Source organism: Chionomys nivalis, chromosome 16 (genome assembly GCF_950005125.1).
Source record: "Chionomys nivalis chromosome 16, mChiNiv1.1, whole genome shotgun sequence".
Lineage (NCBI taxonomy): Eukaryota > Metazoa > Chordata > Mammalia > Rodentia > Cricetidae > Chionomys > Chionomys nivalis.
Window position 1 is genome coordinate 67,888,868 of NC_080101.1, and position 22,364 is coordinate 67,911,231.

Consider the following 22,364-nt stretch of genomic DNA (forward strand, 5'->3'; position numbering starts at 1 on the left):
TTTGTTTAAACAGAAAAAGGGGAAATGATGGAGGTGGGTCATCTTCCTATCTGTTGTTTCATTGGTTAAGTAATAAAGAAACTGCCTTGGCCCCTTTAATAGGACAGAAAATTAGGTAGGCAGAGTAGACAGAACAGAATGCTGGGAGAAAGAAGCCGAGTAAGGAGTCGCCATGATTCTCCCACTCCAGACAGACGCAGGTTAAGATCTTTCCTGGTAAGCCAGCTCGTGGTACTTACTACACAGAATATTAGAAATGGGTTAGATCAATATGTAAGAGCTAGCCAATAAGAGGCTGGAACTAATGGGCCAGGCAGTGATTAAAAGAATACAGTTTCCATGTAATTATTTCGGGGCATAAGCTAGCCATGCGGGCGGCCAAGTGCCGGGGACGCAGCCCCGCCGCTCCTATTACAACAGAAGGCTACCTTGATGGTTGACTCTTATCTTCCAATGGCTGGAGACTAGGCCTCTCTCTTACTTTTCCCCTGAGTGAGCCAGGTTAGCTGACCAGTGAGTGAGCTTTAGGGTTTCTATATCTTCACTTCCCATTATTTCCTGTAGGAGTGATTGGGTTACACATGTGTGCTGCCATGCTTGGATTCCAAACTCAGCTCTTTATGCTTGTGTGCTAAATTTGATTTACCCAATGAACCATCTCCTCAACCCCTGGGCACATTAAAATTTAAAAATAAAAAAAAATTTTAATAAAATGTACTTGCTTAGTGTGGAGGGGAGAAAGTTTGATTATTTCTTTCTCTCCCCTTCCCCCTTTTTTGAAGCAAGGTTATGTGAATCCAAAACTAGCCTCAAGTTCACTTGTAGCTGAGGACAGCCTTGAAATTCTGGTCCTTCTGCCTCTACTCCTACTAGGATTATAAACACAAACCACCATGCCCTGTTTAATGTGAGTTCTAGACCTAATTATAGATTCTAAAGGTTGAAACGTAACCAATATTCACTGTAGGGTTTAGAATATTTTTAAATTACCTTTTTATTTACATTTTTTCCCTGGAGTTTCAAATCACACCCCCACTTCACCACTTGCCTTGGACCATTTTATTCATACAGCCCCTTTGCTATACGCTATGAAACGCTCAGAAAAGAAGTCAGAGGAACTAAACTAGACAAAGGTCCTGGGGAACTGGGAGGCTGTTCCTTTCAATTAGATGGGGGGGTACTGAAGGAATCTAGCTGATTCAGATTAGGAATATAAAGTAAATTTCTAAGACGGTGGTAGCCTGGACGTGATGTCACATGTCCAGTCAGTGATCCTCTTCCTATCTCTTCCAGTCTGTGCTTTTAAACGTGTTTAATGACCATGGGTATTTGTCATTATTGGCTGCCCAACAGCAAATCATGAAGGGCTTGGGTGGAAAGAAGGGGTAGAATGGTGTCTCATTTCAGAGCCCAGGTTGACCTCAAACTGCCAATCCTCCTGCCTCTGTCACTCCACCCATCTTAAAAACTGTTACGTTGCCGGGCGGTGGTGGCACACGCCTTTAATCCCAGCACTCAGAGAGGCAGAGGCACGCGGATCTCTGTGAGTTCGAAACCAGTCTGGGCTACAAGAGCTAGTTCTAGGACAGGCTCCAAAGCCACAGAGAAACCCTGTCTCGAAAAACCAAAAAAATAAAAAATAAAAATAAATAAATAAAACTGTTAGGTGGATTATACTCAAGCTTCCTGGGTCTGGAAAGGAAACCCTTGACAACATGGACACGTGGATACAGCATGGTGGGAACACATGATGACCTCTGACACAGAACATCTGTCCCCATTCTAACTCCACACCTGAATCCCTCTGAACTCTGTGGAGGTGTAAGGGACTGTGGTGTGCTTCTCAGAGCTGACAGAGCACAGCAGACAGAGGACCTGGCCCACCAATCAGCCTTGCTGGAAAAAAGATCACATTCCCACAGATTCAGAGATTTCCCTTTCAGAATGTGGAACTTCTCCTGTCACCTCTGCCCAGGGCCATGCTGATTGCACTGCTCAGGCTTTAGGGTCTGTGATGCCAGCTCAAGCACTGATTGGTGAACTTTTAACTGAGGCAGAGTTTAGTGAAAGAGTTCCGACAAATGTATGCACTTGGACAGTTACCATTTTAGTTGGTTAATTTTCTCTTTGGGAAGGAGGAGTAAATTTTGATTTGGGATAATGCCCACATATTCCTGAATTTTCCCCCTTTTGATTTTTATGAAAACTTTTTGTGGTAAAATGTGTATTACAGAAAATATGCCATTGCTGACATCTAGCACTTTCTCAAGCAACCGCTGTCTAGCTTAGCATTCTCATCAGCCCAAAAGCAAGCCACACACTTAAGTAGCCAGTTCCCAATCCCTTGACTTTTTGTCTATTTAGCTTTTCCTATTGACAGCATTTTGCATCAATAGAGGATACAATACTGTCCCTTTGTGCATAGCCTTCATTTTCCACCCAGCACAATGATTTCAAGGTGGCATGTACCAGAAATTCACTTCTTTATATGGCTAGGTAACATTCTAGTAGATGAATGGATATGCCTCAATTTATTTATCCATATTCATTCATTGATAGGCATTTGAGTTGTTTCTACCTCTTAGTTTTGGGAAAGTTCACATGTGAATTTCATGTGGCCATTTATTTTCAATTCTGAAAAGGATATTATTTCATTTAAGCAACTCCAGTGCAGTGGGTTATCGAGGTAACTGGCACTTAGGCCTTCTGGTCCATTCCCGTCACTGGTGAAACTGTCAAGGAAAAACTGTCAGCAGTGCTGATGTCATGCTGGGTAAGAACTCTGCCACCGAGTTGACAACTTTGATGGTGCTTGGAAAGAGGACATACATACAAATGGAAAGCAGGAAGGAGGGGCCACTGCCTTTCCAGTTGATAGAATCACACACTTTGCTAACATTGCATTTAAAAGGCTTTAATTCTGTGTAGATGTCCGGAGCCCTGGCCACTTGAAGCAAAGCAGCTTTTAGTGCCTGGTTACCTTCCAGACTGGAATGTACGACAGTTATAAAGTGACAGCTGTCCACTGAGCAGTCTGGTGACAGCTGATACCACACTGACTGCAGTGGGCAGACTGTAGAGGGACAGAAGGAGCTAGAGGGGAAGTCTGGCCTCACCAGTGGAAGTGCTGCCTACGGGATATGTGTCTGGTAGTTAGGAGTCCCACTACCTCTCTGTCCTCAGACCTTGCAAAACAATCCCTTCCCCAAGCTTCAGGAGACAAAGAATTCAAGAGCTCCAAGAAGGAGCAATACTGGCTCTCCATTCACTCTGAGAATTCCATTTGCTCAGAACACAGCTACAGACAGATAAGATTTGGGATATGCACATGGGGGCTAGCAGCATCCTAGCTCAGCAGGTGTGTGTTGTGAGTCTTACTCTATGCAACTACCCAGCTCCCAGATCATGATACAGGGCCTTATTATTAATTATGAAAGTTTTGCTGATAGCTTAGGTTTGTTTCTAACTAGCCCTTATAACTTAAGTAACCCATTTCTTTTAATCTACTTCTTTTATGTGACTTGGTTACCTTTACTTTGTAATGCCTATACTACTTTGTAATACGGCCCTGGCATTGGCTCCTCGCTACTCTATCCTTCTTCTTCCCAGCATCCTCTGTGCCTAGAAATCCTACCTAGATATTGGCCATTCAGCTTTTTATTAAACCAATCTGAGTGACACATCTTCACAGTGTACAAAATGATTATTCCACAGCAGGTGTGTTGGCCAGCTGGGTCTGTACAAGTGACCCCCTCCATTCCTATGGCTTTGGGTCTCCACAAACAGTTTCTATTCCTATTGCTCAATTCAGGAGAGAGTCAATCCCATACAATAGGCCACTGGAAAGTTTCCTCAACTATAAGACATCATTACTGAAAGGCTCTACTGTTTAGGGTAAAGAGACAATTGATTAGCCTGTCTCCAGTACTCAGGAAGAGATGACATACCATCAGTATGTCTGCTGACAAAGTGGGCCAGGCACAGCCCTACTACAGATTTAGTAACCTCCTGGGCAGGGCTTGATGGAGCTCAGTGGTAAAGCCATTGCCTGGCATGTCCAAGACCCTGGATTTTATCTCAGCACAGCAAATACACAATAATAACAATTAACTTCCTGGGCACCCTGAGGTTTTTCTAGATAACCATAAATGGGAAAGATATGAGAAGGAACAATGTCCCCAAATGCTCATGTGTCTTGGACCAACTTGAATGGAAGCTTGCCTCTGTATCCCAGCTACTTTGAGTACACATGGCTGTAGCTCAATTGGGGGACATCCCAACTATGGAATCCCTAGGTTGTAATCATTACATAAGTGAGATCACACAATCATTCATTCATGCACTGATGAGGAATAATTTATGGGCCATTCACTATGTTTTTTCACCTCTTTATACCTCAGCTTGCTAGTCCATGAAATGATAATGTGACAGTGAGAGAGTCGTCATGAATTTTAATGAATTGCTGTTGTCAAGTATTTACAAGAGTACAAAGTCAGCCTGAGGAGATAGTTCAGAGGGCGAAGGTGCTTGTTTTCCAAGCCTGGAAACCTGAGTTTGAGCCCTGGGACCCAAATATAGGTGGAAGGAGTGAGAAAGTTGTCCCTTTGACTTTCATATGCACATGTTGGTACGTGGGCACACCACACACACACACACACAAAGAATAAATGAGTATTTGGGGTGTTGGTTCCTTTTTTAAAGTGGAGAGAGGAGGGAAAGAAGGAGGAGGCACAGGGCTGCATCAGCACTGACTCATGGTTTGGAAAAGGTTAAATGAGAAAAGAAACTGCTGAGGATGAGATCCAGAGCTTCCCTCTGGAGTGGAAGGCTTACATTCTGAAGTGTCTATTAAACATCAAAGTCGAGGCTGTAGATCAGGAACTCTCATACACATGCCTGGAAGTTGAGGGTTGGTCTCTATTGGATATAAAATCTATGGACGAGTAGCATTTAAGGCCAGTTGCTTTTTAAAGTCGTAAGATTGTGATTTCCAGTGGAGAGGGCATGCAGAGAAGATCCATTCAAAGAGCAAGCCCTGGATGGCCTGAGGCTTAGGTGTTACAGATCTCAAAGACAGAAGAGCAAAGGAGTCTGAACAGGGACAATAGAAAGGGATAAACCCTGTAGAGCCAATGTCCTGGAAGTTCAGGACAGAAGAGCTTTGCAAAAGTCAAGGAATGGAGTCAGTCACAGGATGTGGAGACTGGAGACTTAGGAGTTCAAGATCAGTTTCCATGTTATAATAAACTCAAGGTCAGCCTGGATTATATGCAATGATGTTTGAAAAAAAATGAAAGAAAGAGGAAAAGGAGAGAGAGGGAGTGTGGGTTATGATGTTTGGTCCTATCCTAGGTGTCTGTGAAATACTGAGTAGTAATAATAGTGATCTTAGTAAGACCACTGGTTCTGTGGGGATGGTGGAAATCAGTGATATACTGCAGTGTGCTTAATAGAGAAAGGGAAACTGGTCAGGGTAGCACATGCCTTTAATCTCAGCACTCCTGAGGCAGAGGCAGGTGTGTCTCTATTGGTTCGAGGCCAGCCAGTCTATGAAGTGAGTTTCAGGACAGCCAGGTCTACACAGAGAAACCCTGTCTTGAAAAACAAAACAGAAAGCAGGGAGAAAGAGAGGGAGGGAAGGAGTCCTGAATTGGAGGCTGCAGTTCTGAGAACTTTTTTGAATATATGAATGTAAAGGAGCTCAAAGAACTCGAGATTCTCCTGCTCCTGTGTCCCAAGTGCTGGGATCACAGGTGTACATCTCTTCCTCTGAAAAGTATTTTCACCTAGTGAGTAAAGTGGGGAAGCTAATTCAAGTGGGTAAGCATACAAGCCACTAGTGTTCATTGCTGATGTTACAGAATCATTGATGAGTTCTGCCCATGATACATATCCATGTAATTGCTATGGCATACATTGTTCTATACCATACTTGGAAAAAGCAATATATGTGTTGGACAGATCTCTCAGCAGCTAAATGCACTGGCTGCTCTTCCAGAGAACCTGGGTTAAACTCTAGAGCCCACATAGTGGCTCACAACTCTTAGAAATTCTACTTCCTGAGGACCTGATACCCTCTTCTGACTTCCTTAGGCATCAAGCACACACATGGTGCACAGGCAAATACACAGGCAAAACATCCACACATAAAAATTCACTTAAAAAATAACTAAAAAGCACTGACAGTGTCATCATTATTGTCTAAGCAGGTGGTGCATGGTCAGAGTTGTATATATGCAGATAGCACACACATACCAGCTGCTCACTCAGTTCAAAACTCTTACGTAAAGAATGGAGACAGTGTTCTGGGGTCACTCTATGAAATAAATAAACACATCATTATCAAAGTTGTGACCTGTTATGGTATGGATGTAGAGTAGCCTCCTAAGGGCTCCTGTGCTTACTCTCTATCTGGTGGCACCACTGAGAGGTGATTGAAGTGTGCTTGTGCTGACCTTCTCCATGGATGACCCATTGGTGACATCACAGCAATTGGGCTATTAGGACATGGGTCCTAGTCAGAGGAAGTGGGTCTTAGGCTGTTCCTGTAAGGGAATTATCTTCCGCATCACTCCTCCATTTTCCTAGCAGTGAAGGGGCCTGGTGGTCAGCACTGTGCCTTTCTGTGCTGTATGTAGACTGCTTCAGACACTTTCATGGGGGACATGTTTATGGTTCCTGATGATCTGGGAAGAAACAAACAGACCTCGCCAAGAAGAATTTCTTCTAAAGGAGGGCTTTTTAAAGGTATTTCCATGTATTCCCTTGTATGTGAAAGGTTTTTTTTTAATTTTAACCAATTGTTGTGCTTTGCAACAAATGCTGTCCTTGAAAACTAGAAATGGCACTTGAAATTTTTCTAAGCCTTAATTAGACTTTGCGATATGTGACTGATGTAGAAGCCAGTCAAGCAAGCACCACAGGGCTACTCTTTAGTGTGATGTTTTTCAGTGTTTTTTTTGCCTGCCTGCCTGCCTGCCTTAGACTGTTTCCTCTGAGTCAGCAGGCTAAGCTCAAACTCTGACCCTCTGCCTCTGCATCATGTGCCAGGGTCTAGGCCTGCCCTGTGCGGGGATCCTTTTCATTTTACTCTAAGAGCACGCAGACATTCATGAGGGTCTCAGAAGAAGCAGGTTTTCAAGCTGGTGATAACAGTCACTACTAGTTCTTTGTGTGGGATGGGATTTTTTCCCATGCACTTTCTGCAGCCATTTGTTCTGAGTGTCCAATGCTGATGTGAACTTGTGTCCTGCTCAGAAACCACTGTGGGGGTGGGGGTGAGGGCTGACAGCTACTGTTTACCATCACTGCATGGGAAAGCCTGCTTGCTTTTCTGTTTGACATTGATAAGTAGAAGTTATTTCTACATTAAGAATTCTCAGGTGACTTTGTTAACCACAGACTCCTTCATGCTAACCTAGAGGCAGACCTTTTTTGTTTTAAAACCAAAATGTGCTATATTTCTGTGGATCTCCAGGCAGGTTTGCATGGGGTTGGTCTAAGTACCAAAAGGAGAAGACACTTTCTGTCCCATCTTTCAAGGCTGCAAGCTGGTCATTTGTAGCCTGAGCCTTTGGGATCATCAGTTTGAACTTGATGGAGCACTGTGGTAGGTTGATTTTCACCCAGGCATCTCCTTCAGTGGAGACCAACACACTTGGAGTGTCCTGGCCTTGTTGTCATTTCTCTGGGAGCCTTTGGGTTTTTTGAATTTTTATTGAACTCTACATTTTTCTCTGCTACCCTCCCTGCCTCTTCCCTCCTGTTCAGCCCTTCCCCATTGTTCCCATGCTCCCAGTTTCCTCAGGAGATCTTGTCTTATTCTACTTTCCATATACATTAGACTATGTATGTCTCTCTTAGTGCCCTCATTGTCTAAGTTCTCTGGGATTGTGATTTGTAGACTGGTTTTCTCTGCTTTATTTTTAAAATCAACTTATGGGTGTGTACCTGCGATAATTGTCTTTCTGTATCTGGGTTACCTATTCAAAATGATGTTTTCTAGCTCCACCCATTTGCCTGCAAAATTCAAGATGTCATTTTTTTTTTCTGTCGTGTAGTACTCCAACGTGTAAATGTACCACATTTTCATTATCCACTCTTTGGTCGAGGGGCATTTAGGTTGTTTCCAAGTTCAGGCTATGAAAAACAAAGCTGCTATGAACATAGTTGAGCACATGTCCTTGTTGCATGATTGAGCATCCTTTGGATATAGGATATATACCCCAAAGTGGTATTACTGGGACTTGAGGAAGGTTGTTTCCTAGTTTTCTGAGAAATTACCACATTGACATCCAAAGGGACTGTACCAGCTTGCATTCCCACCAGCAATGCAGGAGTGTTCCCCTTTCCTCCGCAACCTCTCCAGCATAAGTTGTCATCAGTTTTTTGATCTTGGCCATTCTTACAGGTGTTAGATAGATTCTCAGAGTTGTTTTGATTTGCATTTCTCTGATGACTAAGGATGTTGAGCATTTCCTTAAGTATCTTTCAGCCAATTTAGATTCCTCTGTTGAGAGTTCTCTGTTTATGTCTGTACTCCATTTTTTATTGAATTATGTTTTCTTTTGGTGACCAATTTCTTTAGTTCTTTGTATATTTTGGAGATCAAATCTCTGTCTGATGTGGGGTTAGTGAAGATCTTTTCCCATTCTGTGGGCTGTCATTTTTTCTTGTTGACCGTGTCATTTGCTTTACAGAAGCTTTTCAGTTTCAGGAGGTCCCATTCATTAATTGTTTCTCTTAGTGTCAGTGCTGGCTAAGTTATATTTAGGAAGTGATTCCCTGTGCCAATGCATTCAAGTGTACTTCCCACTTTCTATTCTATAAGGTTCAGTGTGTCTGGCTTTATGTTGAGGTCTTTGATCCATTTAACTTGAGTTTTGTGCATGGTGATAGATATGGGTCTATTTGCATTCTACATGTTGATATCCATTATGTCAGCACCATTTGTTAAATATATTTTCTTTTTCCATTTTATATTTTTTGCTTTTTCATCAAAAATCAGGTGCTTGAAGGTGGGTGTATTAATATCCATGTCTTCAATTCAGTTCCATTGGCCCTCCTGTCTGTTCTTAGGCTAACACCAGGCTATTTTCTGTACTGTAGCTCTGTAGTAGAGTTTGAAGTCAGGGATTGTGATGCTTCCAAAAGTTCTTTTATTGTACAGGATTGTTTTGGCTATCCTTGGTTTTTTGCTTTTCCATATGAAGTTGATTATCATTATTTTGAGGTTTGTAAAGAATTTTTCTGGGATTTTGATGGGCACTGCATTAAATTTGTAGATTGCTTTTGGTAAGATTGCCATTTTAGTATGTTAATTCTGCCTACCAATGAGCATGGGAGATCTTTCAACTTTCTGGTGTCTTCTTAAAATTCTTTCTTTTTTTTCTTTATTTTTTATTTCTTTATAAATAATACCATTCAAAATTTCCACTTCCTCCCCTCCTCCCATTTCCCTCCTGCTCCCCCACTCATTCCTTCCCCCTCCAGTCCTAAGAGAGAGCAGGGTACCCTGCCTATAGGAAGTCCAAGGCCCTCTGTTTTCCCTCCAGGCTTAGGAAGGTATGCATCCAAATAGACTAAGATCTCAAAAAGCCAGTACATTCAGTAGAGACAAATCCCAGTGCCATTATCATTGGCTTCTCAATCTGCCCCAATTGTCATCCACATTCAGAGCATCCAGTTTGATCCCATGCTTGTTCAGTCCCAGTCCAGCTGGCTTTGGTGAGCTCCCATTAGATCAGGAACACTGTCTTAGTGAGTGGACCAACACCTCGCAGTCCTGACTTCCTTGTTTATATTTTCCCTCTTTCTGCTCTTCAACTGGACCTTGGGAGCTCAGTCTAGTGCTCCGATGTGGGTCTCTGTCTCCATCTCCATCTGTCTCTGGATGAAGGTTCTATGGTGATATTCAAGATAATCATCAGTCTGACTACAAGACAAGGCCATTTCAGGCATCCTCTCATCCACTGCAGGGTCCTAGCTGGGGACATCCCCATGGACACCTGGGAACCCCTCTAGAGCTAAGCCTTTTGCCAACTCCAAAATGGCTCCCTTAATTAAGATATATTTTCCCCTGCTCCCATATCAGTCCATACTCCATCTCAGCCATCCCACTCCTCCAAGCTCTCCCCAACCCTCCCCTTCTCCCTTCTCTCTCCCCATCTCCCCTTCCCCCCACCCCACTCCCACCCCCATGCTCCCAACCTGGAGATCTTGTCTGCTTCCAATTTCCAGGAGGATGTATTTATGTTTTTCTTTGGGTTAACCTCATTACTTAGCTTCTCTAGGATCACGAACTATAGGCTCAGTGTCCTTTGTTTATGGCTAGAATTCACTAATGAGTGAGTACATACCATATTCATATTTTTGGGTTTGAGTTATCTCATGATAGTATTTTTTATTTCCATCCATTTGCATGCAAAATTCAAGATGTTATTGTTTTTTACTGCTGAGTAGTAATCTAATGTGTAGATATGTCAAACTTTCTTTATCCATTCTTCCATTGAGGGGCATCTAAGTTGTTTCCAGGTTCTGGCTATTACAAATAATGCTGCTATGAACATGTTTTAACAAATGCTTTTGTAGTATGATAGGGCATTTCTTGGATATATTCCCAAGAGTGGTATTGCTGGATCCTGAGGTAGGTTGACTCCCAATTTTCTGAGAAACTGCCACACTGATTTCCAAAGTGGTTGCACAAGTTTGCATTCCCACCAGAAATGGATGAGTGTTCACCTTGTTGCTCTACATCCTTTCCAGCATAAGCTACCATTAGTGTTTTTTATCTTAGCCATTCTGACAGGAGATGGTATATCAAAGTTGTTTTGATTTGCATTTCCCTGATAGCTAAGGAAGTTGAACATGTCCTTAAGTATCTTTTGGCCATTTGAAATTCTTTTGTTGAGAATTTTCTGTTTACTTCAGTACATCACTATTTAATTGGGTTATTTAGAATTTTAATGTCTACTTTCTTGAGTTCTTTATATATTTTGGAGATCAGAACATTGTCTGATGTGGGGTTGGTGAAGATCTCCCATTCAGATGCCTTTTTGTCTTAATGACTGTGTCTTTTGCTTTATGGAATTTTCTCAGTTTCAGGAGGTCCCATTATTCATTGTTACCCATATTGTCTGTGCTACTGGGTTTATATTTAGGAAGTGGTCTCCTGTGCCCATGTATTTTAGGCTACATCTCACTTTCTCTTCTATCAGGTTCAGTGTGGTCAGAGTTATATTGAGGTCTTTAATCCATTTGGACTTGAGTCTTGTGCATGGTGATATATATGGATCTATCTTCATTCTTCTATAAGGTGACATCCAGTTATGCAGCACCATTTATTAAAGATGCTTACTTTCTTCCACTGTATAATTTTAGCTCCTTTATCAAAAATCTGGTGTTCATATGTTTGTGGATTAATATCCAGGTCTTCAATTCGATTCCATTGGTCAACATCTCTGATTTTATGCCAATACCAAGCTGTTTTCATTACTGTAGTTCTGTAATAGAGTTTGATGTCATTGACGGTAATGCCTCTCGCAGTTCCTCAATTGTATAGGATTTTTTGGCTATCCTGGGTGTTTTGTTTTTCCAAATAAAGTTGATTATTATTCTTTCAAGATCTGTGAAGAATTTTGTTGGGATTTTGATGGGGATTTCATTGAATCTATAGATTGCCTCTGGTAGAATTGCCATTCTTACTATGTTGATCCTTCCTATCCAAGAGCATGGGAGATCCTTCTATTTTTATGGTACCCTCTTCAATTTCTTTCTTCAAAGCCTTAAAGTTATTGTCAAATATATCTTTCACTTCCTTGGTTACTGTTACCCCAAGATACTTTATGCTATTTGTGGCTATCGTGAAATGTTTCTCTGATTCCCTCTCTGCTTCTTTATCTCTTGTGTATAGGAGGGCTACTGATTTTTTTGACTTGATCTTGTATCCTGCCACATCACTGAACATATTTATCAGCTGTAGGAGTTCTTTGGTAGAGTTTTGGGGGTTACTTATGTACACTATCATATCTTCTGCAAATAACAAAAGTTTGGCTTCTTCCTTTCCAATTTGAATCCCCTTGATCTCCTTATGTTGCCTTATTGCTATTGCTAGAACTTCAAGCACTATATTGAAGAGATAGGGAGAGAATAGACAGCCTTGTCTTGTTCCTGATTTTAGTGGAATCGTTTGAGTTTCTCTCCATTTAGTTTGATGTTAGCTATTGGCTTGCTGTATTATATTTAGGTATGATCCTTGTATCCCTAATCTCTCCAAGACCTTTATCATAAATGGGGTGTTAAATATTGTCAAATGTTTTTCCAGCACCTAATGAAATGATCATGTGGTTTTTTTCTTTCGGTTTATTTATATAATGTATTACATTGATAAACTTTCATTATGTTGAACCTGGGATGAAGTCTACTTGATCATAATGGACAATTTTATTGATGTGTTCTTGGATTCAGTTTGCCAGTATTTTATTGAGAATTTTTGCATAGATGTTCATGAGTGAGATTGTTCTGTAATTCTCTTTCTTGGTTGAGTCTTTGTGTGGTTTTGGTATCAGGGTAACTGTAACTTCATAAAAAGAGTTTGGCAGTGACTCTTCTGTTTCTATTATGTGAAACACATTAAGGAGTATAAGTATTATCATCTGGTCCTGGGCTTTTTTTTTGTTGGGAGGTTTTTGATGACAGCTTCCATTTCCTTGCGACTTATAGGTCTATTTAAATTGTTCACCTGGTCTTGATTTAATTTTGGTGTGTGGTATTTATCTAAAAATTGTCCATTTCTTTTAACGATGGCAGAAGTCATGTTGTAGGTCCAGGCCCCACCAGCCACTGTTTTCATGCAGGAACCACAGTGCCAGATGCCGATGGCTCTTCTCTTAATCTTGTTCTTGCCACAGAAGGAGCACGTGTACTTGGTGTGCTGGCTGATTTCAATTTTCTTCGCCATTTTCCGGAGGGAGGCACCATAGCGGGTCCCACATTTCCTGACAATCCGGATCTCTTGGTGCATTTTGCCATGTCGCCTGTACCTAAGCCAAGCACGGAGAGCTGTTTTTAATTTTTGAGAAGGTTCCATGAGATGCTGAGAAGAAAATATATTCTTTTCTGTTTGGATGGAATATTTCAAATATGTCTGTTAAGTCATTTGAGTCATAACATGCTAGTTTTCTTATTTCTCTGTTCATTTTTTGTCTAACTGACCTGTCCAGTTGTGAGAAGGGAGTGTTGAAGTCTCCCACTATTAGTGTGTGGGGTTTAATGTCTGATTTAACCTTTAGAAGTGTTTCTTTTACATATAAGGGTGCCCTTGTATTTGAGGCATAGAGGTTCAGTATTGAGATTTCCTCTTGATGAATCTTTCCTGTGACTAATATGGAATGTCCTTCTTTGTTTCTTTTGATTGATTTTAGCTTGAAGTCTATTTTGTTAGCTATTAGGATAGCTATACCAGCTTGTTTCTTAGGTCCATTTGATTGGAATATTTTTCTCAGCCTTTTACTCTGTGATAATGTCTGTTTTTGAAGTTGAGATGTGTCTTGTATGCAGAAGAAGGAAGGATTCTGTTTTCATACCCAATCTGTTAGCCTGAGCCTTTTAATAGGTGAGTTGAGTCCATTTATATTTAGGGATATTAATGAGCAGTAATGGCTATCTCCTGTTAATTTAGTATTCATTTTTGGCAATATTAATTTGTGCATTTTTCCCTTCTTTGGGGTTTGCTGCTATGAGACCATCAATTGTCTGTTTTTATAAATTGATGTAGCCCATTTCCTTGGGTTGGAGTTTCCCTCCTAGTATTTTGTGTAGGGCTGGGTTTGTGGCTATTATTGGTTAAATCTGGTTTTGTCATGAAATATCTTGTTCTTCTATGGTGATTGAAAGTTTTGCTGGGTATATTAGTCTGTGCTGGCATCCATGGTCTCTTAATGCTTGACCAAGCCCTTCTGTCTTGCATTGTCTTCAATGAGAAAGCAGGTGTAATTCTGATAAGTCTACCTTTATATGTTACTTGGCCTTTCTTCTTTGCAGCTCTTAATATTCTTTCTTTACTCTGAATGTTTAGTGTTTTGATTATTATGTGGCGAGGGAATGTTTTTTTGGATCCAGTCTATTTGGTGTTCTGTAAACTTTTTGTATCTTCATAGGCATATCTTTCTTTAGGTTGGGAAAGTCTTCTTCTATGATTTTGTTAAATATATTTTCTGTGCCTCTTAGTTGAACTTCTTCACCTTCTTCTATACCTACTATTCTTAGATTTGGCCTTTTCATGGTGTCCCATATTTCCTGGATATTTTGGGTTAAGCTTTTGTTAGATTTAATATTTTCTTTAAATGATGAGTCTATTTTCTCCATTGTATCTTTAGTGCTTGAAAGTCTGTCTTCAATCTTTTGTATTCTGCTGTTCATGCTTGCATTTGTGGTTCCTGCTCATTTTCTCATGATTTCTGTTTCTATAATTCCCTTGGCTTGTGTTTTCCTTATTTTCTCTATTTCAGTTTTCATGTCTTGAGTAGTTTCTTTCATATGTTTGATTGCTTTTTCTTTGTTTTCTTTAAGGGATTTGCTGATTTTTTTGTTTGTCTTTTCCTCCATTTCTTTGAGGGAATTTCTCATTTCTTTAAGAGTTTCAAACATTCTTTTGAAGTTACTTTTAGATCATTTTCTTCTGCTTTATCTATATTTGGTTGTTCAAGTCTTGGTGTTGTAAGGTCTTTAGGTTTTACTGGTGTTGTGTTGTTCTTTGTGATGTTGCGTGAGTTCTTGCCTTTTCTACTCATCTTTTCCTCTAATATGTGGTTGGGTCTGTATGAGATTCTGTTGATTAATCTTCTATGTGTCAGTGCATCCAAATCTCAGATGGTTGTTCTTCATAGTACAGTCAGTGTCACAGTTCTAGTTACCCCATTGGTTACTCCATGTTCCTGGAGATAGTTCAGCACTCATGGGCTTTGCTCTGCTCCTTTGGAGTTTGCTTTCTCAAGCCTACTATGTCTTAGATTACCATCTTTGACCTGTTTCTGTAAATCCTGTTCTGGATGCACTCCTGCAGAGGTCTCTGGCTTGGAGTTGGTCCTGCAAAGGTCTCTGGCTCCAGTCTACTGCCTCAGAGTTCCCAGACTCAGGTGCACTCAGAACTTCAGAGGATCTGGCTCAGGCTGACTCCCTTAGAGGTCCCAGACTCAAGCTTGGATCTGCAGAGATCTCTGATTTCTGCCTATTCCCTTTGATGTCCAGGCCAATGCTGGGACCCACAGAGGTCCTGGCTCAGGCTTACTCCCTCTGAGGTCCCAGACTCATGCCTGGCCCTGCAGAGATCTCTGATTCCTGTCTATTGCCGCAGAGATTCCAGATTTCTTCCCAGACTGGCAGAGGTCCTGGCTCAGGCCTAGTTCCTCAGAAGTTCTAGATTCACACCCAGACCCACAGGGGTCCTGACTTAGGTCTACTTCCTTGAAGGTCCCAGATTCATGTGTGGATCCTCAGCAGTTACTCCCTGTACCTGTTCTGGTAGGGTTCACTGTTTCTAGGCTGCTCAGGATCAGGTCGCTGGCTCAATCCTGCTCTGCCAGTGTCCTGGGACTAGATTAGCTCCCAGCTCGCACTCCTATGGCACTTGCTTCCTCAGGCCCACTCAGACCTAGGTATAGCCTTTGGGTTTTATCACACTGGTGAGGCATTGACTTGAGCCAAGGAAATGGCAGCTTGCTATAAACTAGTCCATTTCACCTCCTCAATCCCACATCTTATGTTGGAAATCCTCGTAGCATTTTAGGCCTCAAGGCCTGTGTTTGAGGCTGTGTGTGTGTCCTATAATGAGCCAAGGCCCAGGTCATACTAGAGGTGAATTCTTTGCTACCTGTTCCATTCCTTCAGTAGCCTGGTGGCAGGATCAGGCCTGCTGGTCATTTTTCCTCTCACCTAATGTCATCTTCAAATGCTTGGTGACCACTAGTCATCACTCTTTCTTGAGTGGATGCCGCTAATGTTAATGTAGCATTTGCAGGTTGTCAAGCTTCTGATGTTGATGTCACTATTAGCCCCAGTTCTTAGCTGCAGCTAAAATCGGCAAAAGTTTCTAAGCAGGACAGGTGTCCCCTGGATGCATATGCATTGAGAGTACACACGCCCCATCCAGACCTCACTGGAGATAGGGATTCCAGGAGCCTCTTGGAGTTGCCTTCTTGCCCAGAGGCAACTTTTCCCAGTCAGCTGATACTGCCTAGAACAACCCCCCCCCAGAAGAGCAGGAGCATTGCAGAACCAACCACCATGGCCCACCCTCAGACAGTAGGCTTGGGAGGGACTGTCCATCCCAGGAGCTCTTGTTCCCTCATTGGTCTGGAAATGGACCAGGTGCCCTATAGGCCACTCTATGGGGGCCAATTTTACATCCCCTTGGCTCTCTGGCCTTCAGAAAACATGGAACTACCTAGCATCCAGACCCTCAGTGTCAGCCATATGTGCTTTACAGGGTTTCTCCCTGCCGTTCTCACTATGGTCACTTCATCTATAGACACATGCACTGCTACTCAATGCCCTGCCAAATGTGGGCTCGTTCTGGAGCCCCACAACCCAAGTAACCAACACCAGCCACTGGCCTCCATCCCAGAGCCAGGGAGCCTCTTCAGGCTCTTGGCTTCCTCAGCAGCCACACTTTACACCCCTGGCTACTGTTCCCAGAATACAGCAGAACTCTCTCATGTCAGCACAGAGATCTTCCACAGATACCAGTGACCCGAGGGAAGCACTGCTGAAGATCTTCCCTGACTCTGAGCAAAAGCTGAAGATCAACCAGACCCTGGTAACTCATCCATACATGAAAGACCTGAATGCCCTTTCTGCCCTGGTACTGGACTGAAGGCTGAACTGCTGATGGGGACCAGAGAGAGCTGCCTACTGTGGAGCACCATAGTGGAAAGAAACCTTCCAGAGTGCACAGTGCTGCTCTGTGTATGTCTTGGCATTCCTCCCTATGTGGACTGCCTCTGCCTCCTGTGTATCCTGACATTTGGGTGAGGTGGTCAGTGTGGCTGAGGCTGGTCATTTTGGTCATTGGTCAAGGTGTCTGATGCTTACAGAGGTTGAAATTATAGTGTAGCTGATGGAATTCCAGCCACTGTGTGTTTGTGTGCATGTGTGCATAGTGCATGTGTCGCTGTAGCTGTCCTGGTCCAGTGTGGTGGCACCATGGTTGGAAGACTCAACTGTGTTCCTAGGGCTTGCTGTGAGACAGGATGGAGATGTGTTTAAACAGATTTGTGAATGTGTAAAGCAAGAAAGAGGACTCCACCTCTTCTTGCCACTGCCAAGTACCTAGTCCCTCCCCCTGGTAGGGGCAACTGCTGCAGACCCTGTGCCCTCTGCACCATGTTCACCCAGGTCCTAACCTGCCTCTTATATCTCTTTCAAAATTGCCCATCCTCAACATTCTGAGCCATCTCAGCTGGGTCCATTAGTGGCACTGTTTGCTGGCATTACTACCTTCCTGTTACCTTTGATCCTTGAGGTTAAAACACCCTGCATTTTGTTGCTAATGCTTTACTCTACCTTCCCACATTTTCACTCCCCAGTTTGCAAACTTGGCTTCTGTCCACCACATGGGAGTTGCCTGGGAAATCCCTGGTTACTGTTTTATTGGGAGTGTAATAGCTGTTGCAGGGAGGGTTAGCTTACCTGCTTTACTCTGTCCCACTTTCCTAGAGGATTCAGCAATGCTATCCTGGTCAAGTTTCTCGGACCTGGAATCCTGACCAGATGGAACCGTCCAAAGCAGACAGTTGACTTAGACTACACCCTCCAGTCTTTCTCAGAGATTTTCCCCATTGTGGCGGGAACCATGTGGTGACCTACCCATAGCCATTAGCACCATTTTCGGCCATGGGGAAAAACATGAGCAAGAGACTGGCCCTGAGTTCTGAACTCACTTTGTCAAGGAAACTTTCCTCAGGTGTAACAAGGCTCAGTATTCTCTAAGTGTGCCCTGTTGCTTGTTGTAATAAGAGCGGCGGGGCTGCGTCCCCGGCACCCGGCCGCCCGCATGGCTAGCTTATGCCCCGAAATAATTACACGGAAACTGTATTTTTTTAATCACTGCCTGGCCCATTAGTTTTAGCCTCTTATTGGCTAGCTCTTACATATTGATCTAACCCATTTTTAATATTTTGTGTAGTACCACGAGTTGGCTTACCAGGAAAGATCTTAACCTGCGTCTGTCTGGAGTGGGAGAATCATGGCGACTCCTCCACTCGCCCGGCTAGCTCAGTCGGTAGAGCATGAGACTCTTAATCCCAGGGTCGTGGGTTCGAGCCCCACGTTGGGCGCCAGATGAAGGCGCAAGTCATAAACAATCCCACACCAGTTTGGAATTGTGATTAATAGGGTGGTATTTATTTAAAGGGGAATAAACTTACAGATCACGGTCCCAGACAACAGCCCTCTGCGCACGCAATTGGGAAGAAGTCTAGTCGCCGGAACCGGAGCAGGAAGTAAAGAGAGAGAGGAGGGAAGTGGCCGCTTTTTTTAAAGGGAAAGATACCACGCCCCAATGGGCTGGTATCTTGGCGGCTATTGGCTGGAGGAGCGGAAGGACCTCCCGCAACAGTTGCTGAAGCAGTTTCATGTACTGTTGCTGTGGGAGGAGAGAGGAAGCACATTAGTTAGTTTGATTTGGTTTTAACAAATTTATGCTAATTTAGTCTGAGCTGGAAATGCTGACCTGAAACACTGTCCTTCGGCTTCTGCCTCAGCCTTCTGAGCACTGGGATGACAGGTGTGTGCCCAGCAGCTTTTGTGTGCTTTTATACACTCTTCATCTTGTAGTCCAGTCTGTCCTTGAATTCATAGCAGTCCTCCTGCCTCAGCCTTTTAAGTGTTGGAGTTACAGGTGAGACCCACCATGCTTTGCTCCACTGATTTTGAGAACTAAAAGCAGCTCAGGTTTCCATTCTCCAGACACATGGACTTCTGGGGAAGAAGCTGAGCCAGAGTCCTTCAGCCAGTGCCAGAGATGCATCCCAGGGGCTGGACTTTCCCCTCCTGCCTCCTCCTGTTTGGTGGCTTTTGATGCAAATCAGGACTTTACACTGCAGACTGTAGCTTCTAGGGTTTTGCTTGTCATCTCTCTCCAGGGCCCCAGCTAGCCCCGCTCAACCACAGTCTGGAATCGAGACCTGAGTCAGACCCTTCCTCTGTCATTGCTCCTGGGAGAGGAACCAGACCTGTCCTGCTCTGCCACAGGCTGGCTCCTGATCAGGCTCAAGTTGCAGCCACCCAAACAGGCAGCAGGAAGAAGGATCTTCTTGAGTGGCCTACAAGAGCTGAAAACAAGGTTGTGTATCCACAGCTTTCCCATCTATAGGGGCTACACCAGCAAGTCACTTGGATCCTCTGAAAAGGGTTGGACACCTGCAGAAAACAGCCCCAATACCACCTCCACTCTGCATATGTATGCTTTATCTGTCCCCTGAGTCCCTTCTACCCAAAAGAAAACACAGAGACAGTACTGGAGGAAGGAAGGAGGCAGTCAGAATGACCCTAAGGTGAGTGTGTGGGCCCTGGTCTGACACACCTAGTGCTGTGTGACCCTGAGAAAGTAAACCCAGCCTCTCTGGAAGGCTTGGTGCTGACATCTGTAGAGGGATAGCATGATGCTGCTGTGTGTGGAAGGCTTGTTTCCCTCCCAATGCTCAGCCAGCACTGCCTGTCTATCAGCTCATAGTGACCCTGTTCTATAGTAACCAGAAGAAGAAGCTGAGCAGAAACAGTTCTCAGGCCAGGTGAGTAACAACTTTTCACTGGATTCGGAGGAGACTGCTGCATTCCTGCAGGTGTCTCTTATTTTCAGGGAAGCAGAAGTAATATCTTGGGCCAGAGCTGAGAGGAAATGGATACCTCTGCTGAGATGTTTCCTTAGGGGAGCAGAGCAGAAGAAATGGATACTTCTGTAGTGATACTTAGTTTGTGTTTTAACCAAAGCTTGCCTGAAGATCAGAGTGCAGAGCTAAGCCCCTAGAGGTCAGGCAGTGGTGGCACTAACCTTTAATCCCAGAATTCAGGAGACAGTGGCAGATGGATTTCTGTGAGTTCAAGGCCACTCAGGGATACACAAAATTGAATCTGTCTAAACGAGAAACAGACCACACACAAAGGTGATCCCAGCACTTATGATCACACGCCTTTAATCCCAGCCCTTATGATCACACGCCTTTAATCCCAGCACAGGGAGGTGGAGACAGGAGCGATACAGCTGGGAGGAGAGAGGAATATAAGATGGGAAGAGACAGGATCTCAAGGCAGTCTGAGGAGACAGTCTGAGGACAAGATTGCCCCTTTGGTTTGAACATTGGTAGAGGTAAAACATCTCTTTAGTGACTGGCAGCAATGTTCTGATCCTTTAGCTTTCATCCCTTAATATATGACTCTGGATTTTATTTATTAAGAATAATTAGAATTTCTGCTATATACCTCAGCTGGGAAGCTCTCTTGGAAGGTTGGAGCAGAGCTCAGCTGTACCAGTGCTCTCTAAGAGAGCTGTAGGATTTGCTACATCTGATGGGGAGACCATCCCTCACCATACCCCAGATTTAGGTATAGCCTGACTACCCGTCAAGTAGGATTCCTTTTTTCTCACAGCTGTAGGTGTCAAGGACACCTCCCTTCACTGCTATAGGTACAGCCTGACTCCCTGACAAGTCAGGATACTTTTCCCTCAGATCTGTAATACTTGCAGGTATAGCCTGACTTCCCAACAAGTCAGTGTACCTTTCCCTCTGGAGCTGTAACACTTGTAATGTGTCTACCCGCTGAATGTGCCAGAAGCCATAGGCAGGTGTTCATAGTCAGCCATTAGTCATGCCATGATGTCAGCAAGCCTCCATGAATAGCTAGGCCAAAACATCTGTGGTGTGTAACCCGATGGGAGTCTAGGGAAGTGTGGATGAAACATGTGGGAAGAAATCAGACTAGGCAAGGTAGGCACTGCCTAAGACATCTGTACCAGCAAGGAAAGGGGCATCATGAGGGAGATTCAAAGAGCTCACACACTCCAAGGCTGGAGAGATCAGGAGAGAGGACCTGGCTGTGGCTTGCTTTCCTTCTTCAGGCCGATGCCTGTGAAAAGTCAGCAGGCTCTGAGCTCTGCTGTTTGAAAAGCCCTTCCAGGTCCCTATTTTTCACCTTAGAGACATCTGATGTAGGAATAGGAGCATGGCCTTAGTTTCCTTCCAAGCCATCTCCATTGCAGCATGTGGAGAGGCTTAGTGCCACGGTAGCTTCCACAACGTGCACTCATGAGTTCCAGGAAGGTATCCTTAGTGGCTTGGCCTGTCAGTGGTATGTGGTAGCGCAATGGTGTCTCTGACCAGACAACAAGTGCATTTTCCAAGCCCCCTGAGATGGGTCATCACTCCCACAAGAACCGTCACCAGTCTCCATTTGTGCATACCATGGTTGGCCAGTCTGAAATCCTTGCTGGTTGGAAAAAATACATGATTCCTGTGTGTGAGAGTTTGGAAGTGAAGCTAAATGGTGTGTATCTGTTAGAGAGCAAACACAGGCATTGGGATCCATCCCCAGAAATATTCCCCCATCTCTCTCTCTCTCTCAGACACACACACACATACACACACACAGCCAATGAAGGTTTTTTTAAGGACAGAGAAAGAGAGTAAGGAAGAAAGTGAGTCAAGACAAAACAAAACACACTGTCAGATTATCTTTCCAAAGCCCAAATCTCAGTGTGGGCGAGTTCCTTTCTCTCTAAACTCTGTGGACACATAATTGACATATGGGAAAGAATACTGCTCATAAGAACATGTCTGCCAAATTGTCAAAACCCAACATTTTACATCAGTGACACCCAGAAGGAAAGACTGTCAACTGCCAGAGTTCCCTCCACCTCTCATTTCTCAGTTGTGCCATGATATCCATGAGCTTGGTTCTCTTACAGGCCTTTAAAAGTCTTTTCTGGCTCCTACAAGGCTGTCAAGGATCCTAAAAAAAGAAAATAATGAGGCAGAGTACAATCCAGGTAGGCTGTAAGTCCCCTGGGCAGGACTCCAGGTCTGTGGCCAAGTGGCACTTACCTTCCATAGGGCTCTTTGGGGAAAAAAGGGCATAGACTCAAATCTGGCTACTTCCTGCAGGCATGGGGCAGTGTGGGGAAGGGGAGAGCCAGGTGTCCATGTTTAGCAAGAGGTGTGGCTGGAAAGGCATCCCATGAAGTGTCATCCCGGAGAAGGCAGGCATCTGTTCCTTGGGGGAGAGGAGAAGGCAGGTGTCTAGGGAAAAAAAAAACTTGTTATTGCTAAATATGAGTGTGCCAGGATGAGGAGCAGGTAGGCCCTTCATTGTGG

The 22,364-nt window shown here is 43.7% G+C and overlaps 1 non-coding gene across 1 annotated transcript; it reads left to right on the forward strand.

The window, feature by feature from the left end:
* The first annotated feature begins 18,259 nt into the window (after positions 1–18,259).
* On the forward strand, positions 18,260–18,332 carry Trnak-cuu (transfer RNA lysine (anticodon CUU)). The gene has a single exon. It is a non-coding gene; the product is annotated as a tRNA-Lys (tRNA).
* The last annotated feature ends 4,032 nt before the right edge of the window (positions 18,333–22,364 follow it).